Below are 6,000 nucleotides of genomic sequence, written 5' to 3' on the forward strand. Positions count from 1 at the left end.
TCTTCTTCTGTAATGCTCCCCTGTGATTTCTCCCCTGATTCATCACTCCATTCTCTTCTCCAACTTTATCTGCTTTTTTCCCAATGTGACAATAGTCTGTACTGGCTTCTTTTGGGATGGAACTGCTTTTACCCCTCTGTAGTCCAAAATCACATGGGAATTTGAGCCTTTAACTAGAGATGTTGCAGAGGTGGTACTTCATATGATCCCAAAACTTATCAGATGGGGAAACCACATACAATGGTCAACAAAAACTACAGGACAGGGTGGGAGAGAGAAGTGAGTGATCACGTCTGAGACAGGGCAGGTGGTAGCTCTAATCAGCATCACTCAGTATTCAACCAGAATCTTCTTTCATTTTATACCCAAGAGTAAAGCCCTGGCAGGGATCCAGTTTATAATTCGGATCTTGGTAAACACAGACCTAAATTTCCCTCATGACAAGGTTCGATAGTAATTGTCTGGCACTTTAAATATCTAATTACAAACATGCTACCACATGGTAAAGTGGTCCGTGTCTGTTCACTCAACTGTGTGTCTTCAGGAAGGGCCATCTGTTTCCAACAAAACAGTGAGACACGAATGTAGGCAGGTTTCTAAATTAAAAAGAAGAAAAAAAATCAGGGGAAAGGAAACAAACTAAAGAGAGACACAAAGCTGTCTTTACAATAAAGCACAAGCTGAAATAGGTGCAATCAAAATGAACCTCAGGAGACAGTTTTCACTTAAGGAACCAATGGATGGCATGGCTTCTCTAAGATGTCCTTCTGAATATTATTTTATGCACCTAAACTGCTGCATTAAGAATATGGAAGTCTTCACTACAGGATGAATTTGGTCCATCTTGACCCCCACGTTCCATAAAGAAACAGCAGCTCCTCAAACCTTCTGTCTCCACATCCAGGTCATGGATCCAGGTATTCAAGAAAGGGAATGTTTTCCCCTCCTTAGAGCATGGCAGGTAGACATGAGTGAACTCTGGCCTTGCCTCTCAGGAAAAAACAACAGCCAGACCTGAATGCTATGGGTGTGTGTTACAACTAAGCTGCTGCCTATCTAGGCAAATTACCACCTAAGATGAGGAAGGGAAGCAGAGGAGACTGTGCAACTCAGTTCTTTTTTTGTTATTATTTTCATACTGTTTATAGACAAGGAGCCCAGCAGCTATTTGATGTAAGGTCATAAAGTGCAAAAATAGTTCTGACACTCTGTAACGTGCGCAACTGCTCGTAAAGGTCAGAGGAGCATTTCCAACACTATTTCAAACTGATTGGAAAGTGTTTTGCTGTGGACACTGATTAGGTCAACATTAGAATGCCAAAACTTAGTGTATTTACTGCATACAGTATTCTTTTAACAGTGAATTACAGAAGCAAGACAAGCAGGTTGGGATAGCAGGTCTCAGGTAAGTTTACCCCAAATCATTCTGCTTCTTTGCTTGTAACAATCACTGTTGGCCATTCATCTGCTTCCACACAAAATATATATAGTGCCAAAGGGGCCTCTGTTTTAAAAGACACATTTGTGAAGGTCTGTCAGAAGGAGTCCAGATCCAATAAAATCCTTCACTGATCCTGTTTCCCTCAGGGTCACTTGGCACTGCCCCTGAGGAGCAAGAGGGCAATGTGGATTCCATCTCCCAGCCCAGGGAGTCCCAGTAAAGGCTGAAGAAAGACACCGGGCTGACTCTGGAGTCTGGCACAGAGCAGGTACAGGAGACACTGCTTGGTACTGAAATCACTGTGATGTTCTTCCTGTTTTGAGGGGATATTCGAGCGTGGCTGAGCCCCACTAAAGCTGCTTTTCACACTTCTCCATTCTCTCTGTTGAGCAGTTTCACAGGTTCTGGGCACAAGAGGAAGTTCTGCCACTAATTATATGTATCACTTGGTGGGTTTAATGTAGACCTTGCTCAGACTGCTCAAATAGATGAAGTTATTGTATAAGGTACTTTTCCTTACTTGCATTCACAAGCTTGCTATGAATGAGATAAAGTGATAAGAATGCTGTGTAAATAAGCTGGAACTAAGAAACAGAGCAGTGTTCAGCATCAAAATCTGAAACAAGCAGAGGGCTGACATCCAGGGATATTAGAGTCAGGGGTTTCTCACATACCACTACGAGCTGGCTAGATATTATGTTGCTTGTGAACTCTTAAAAGGATTTTGAAAACGTTGAGTTAATCATGACCAGATCAGTTTTTATTGGATTTCATGGAAGGGTGACTCCATCCCGTGCCCCCTGCACACAGCTGACTTTTCCTACACCCGCCTTTCACCTCCATTACCTGTTATTCCAGCTACACACTTGCCTGTTTCTCCTTAAATTAGGCCAACTGGCCAGGATATATTTCCTTTTTCAGGGTATGAATTAGCCACCAGATTTCAAAAAGGACCAGTCAAGCTCCATGTGCTGAGCCAATACTGCATTGTTCAGCTTTTCACTGCAGTCCCTGAGGAACAGCCCCACTCCTGAGAACTCGAAACCACCAAGAGTTCAGCCAAAGCATCTTCTGCCTACTCAAGTTTCTAGTCCTTCCTACATACATTTCCCAGTGCCTTGTTCTTTTTGCTGTGTACAGCACTTCCTTCCTAGACTTCCCAACACCCCTCTGCTTTTCCAAGTGCCTTGTTCATCTCTTGACTGAGCTTTTTCTCAGCCCAGAACTTTTCCCTAGTTTGTATCTCCTTGAAAAAGGCAGGGGCAGCACAGGTGCATCAGGTACATGCACCCTGCTGCTGGAGCTCTCAGATTTGCAGTTTTTCTGCCAGGACAGGGCTTGCAGAGTTCCTGTAAACTCCTCCAGTGACTTCCAGTACAAGGCATATAACTAACAAATAAATTTGATTAATAAGCTCTGTTACTTAAAGCCCACTCTGCACAACATATCACACTTGTTATGGTTCACCATCCTTAATATGGTATTTCTGTATGAGCCATTTCATCTGCTTCTCATTTTTATGGGTTGAGATTGGGGTTTTTTGTTGGTTTGGGCAGGTTTTGGTTGATTTTGCATCATTTTGGGATGGGGTTTTTTTGTGTTTTTGTGGTTGTTTTTGTTTGGGTTGTTTGTTTGGGGTTTTCTGTTTTCTTTTTTGTTTGTTTATGTTTTTTGCTGTTGTCGCTTTTTGGGATTTGTTGTTACTGTTATGCATTTTTTTGTTTGTTTTGTTTCATACTGGATTTTGATTCAAGGAGATGGTAGCTAGCACTGTTCTGCTACTTTTCTGCTTTTACTTACCCAGGAATCTGAGAAAGCAATTAGCAAATTTATTTTCTTGTGGAAACACACTGGATAAATATTTTGTTAGTGTTAGAATTGTTTATACCTGCATAGGTATTCTTTTCTTTTTTTCTGCCTCAAACCTGGCTGTGAAGTGGTAGATGTCCAGTGGGCAGTGTCACAGTGTCAGGCCTTAATATTTTTTACCATCTCTCAGGAAACAAAGATCTTTCAAATGTGAAACTTCACTGGAGAACAAAGTGATTGCAAGCCAATAATATCTGTATGTCACTTCATCTCTTTCCTACATTGATTGTGGTTAGATAAAGCAGGGACTATTTTAATCCTCAAATCAAAACAGGAATATAGGAATGAATTTTCCTTGTGTTTCAGCCAAGCAGAGTGATATGTACCCAAGATTTTAACCATGAATTCTTCACATAGCTTTGTGCATACTAATCATGGAGGGTATTCAAGTATTGAAGGCTTTTCTCTTACATCTGATATTTCTGGATAATTTCCCTTGCAGAAAGCAGTTCAAACATCACATTTCTACTCATGCTCCCAGACCTGCCTGCTCTGCTCCTGCTGAAATCACAGCCTGTCAGAAATCCTGTCCCTGAGACATAAGTGAGAGATCAAGCCCACTGTGACTCAAAACAGAACTTCTCATTTTCTCTCAGTTTTCCTCTCAATTAACACAATCTCATCCCATCCAGACCCACTCACTGCTGCTGCAGTGGCTGTCCAGCCATGTCCTTTAGCCACACGAGCCTCCTCCTCCTGCTCCCAACTCTGGTGGCTCTGTTTTTGTGCTCCACTTTAGTCGTATCAACCACAAACTAACCATCTTTTCATTCAAAGCCCTTCCCAGCCTGTTGTGCCTCTGTCTACCTTTCACTAAAGCAAAGGCTGTTCTGCCTCTGGAGCCCCCCAGACACTCTGAACTGCACCACTGTGACCTCTACTTACCGCAGGCCTTTACATTTAACAAAGGTACTCATATAGGAAGCCCAAAGGTTTCAATTAAACTAAAGCATTCTCATTCCCAGGAGGGTAACCTGTGTTTCACAGGCACAAAACAAGAGTGATCACCATGGCCTGAGGCTTTTTTATGATGACCTGAATGATTCAGGAGGTCAGCCAGGCCGCTGGCTGTAGAGGAAAGGGATAAAAAAAGACAAATTAATCTTCATGTCCCTTCTTCCCTGACTGGGAGGGAAATGTCTTCCTGACCCCCAATCAACCCTGTGCAAAGGAGCAAGAGACATCCATCAGTCCTGTAGAAAGAGGGGCTTCCTCATCACATCCAAGCACCCACACGAGCTGTTCTGTGTTTTGAACTATGAGACATCTAGGATGTTCTGAAGAAGGGAGAAGATAATATTAGGACTAGTACATTTTAAAATCTGGTTTAATGAAACTTGGTGGCTTTTGAATGTATGTCAAGGCTAACTGACTAAGATGCAAGTCCTGGCTGAAACTTTTTCTGCACTTGGGGTGGGAGAAAGCCTCACAAACTTGGGTGTTTTTTTCTTGTGTTCTCTGTTGTCTGAGGCCACGGGAGCTGATTAAGAAGCCTCATCTCCAGCAGAAATACTTGTGGGGTGTTTTCTATTCAGTTGGGTACTTCCATGAATTTGGTGCAATCTCCAAAAGGTCTCTGAACCTCTACCAAATTCAGTTGAAGTTGCCCAGCTGGTTTTAAATCTGTTACATCATGTGCAGATATGCACAGACAGGCACAGATGACACGCAACAGTGGCTGTGTATTATCACAGAAGCACAGAAGGGCTTGGCTTGGAAGGGACCTCCAAAGGCCATCTAGTTCAACCCCCCTGCAATGATCAGGGATGTCTTCAACTTGATCAGGTTGCTCAGAGTTCCAGCACTCCTGGCCTTGAATGTGTCCAAGGATGGGGCATCCCCCTCTGGATAACCTGAGCCAGCATTTCAGCAGCCTCATAATAAAAAAAATTCTTCCTTGTACCTAGTATAAATCTATTCTTTTTTCCCCTCCCTCATCTCTGATACTGTTGGTTAAAGGCAGAAGATTTAACTGTAGCGTTTACTTGAATACCAAACAGGAGCTGTTACAAGTCCAGCAAAGGCTGCCCACAAAGATTTACTCCCAGGAAGAAGGAACTGAGCAGGAAGAGTGTGGCACAGGTGCTGGGCTCAGAAAGGAGCAGTGAAACCCTCCAGCTCCAAACCCACAGGGTGAGGCTCCATGGTTTCCTCTTGAAGCTAATGAAGCATCTCATGGCTTGGTTTAAAGCAAAGGCAAGTGCAGTGCATTGCTGTGCAAGCAGCAATAATTATTTAAAATCACAAGAAAATGTCTTGATTTCAAACTGCAATAGATCAACAGAGTGAGGACCACTGGAATTATAATAAAGATCAGCCATGGTACCTCTGTCCTCTTTTTAAACTACAAAAAGACATCTCTTGACTTCTGTGTGCTTCTTGGCAAGGATTATACACTTATTCTGTGTTACTGCACTGTCCAGCACAACAGGGACCTGGACCATCTCAAGGGTTCCTAGGTACTTTGAGTAGATAAATAATAATGATAATCTACAAGCAAGAAATTGTTTTGAGGGTTCAGGGCAGTGGAGTGTTTTCTGCGAAGCAAAAAATGTAGCTTGTCCTCCCAGAAAAATCACTTAAAATATTCTGTATACAGATCTGTAGATCCCAAATGCAGGGAGGTACTGTAAATGGCTAAAAAATTTCTCTCTCCCCACCCCAAGAGTTATCATCAAATATGTATTTTG

This window comes from Prinia subflava, chromosome 7, assembly GCF_021018805.1.
Source record: "Prinia subflava isolate CZ2003 ecotype Zambia chromosome 7, Cam_Psub_1.2, whole genome shotgun sequence".
Taxonomy (NCBI): Eukaryota; Metazoa; Chordata; class Aves; order Passeriformes; family Cisticolidae; genus Prinia; species Prinia subflava.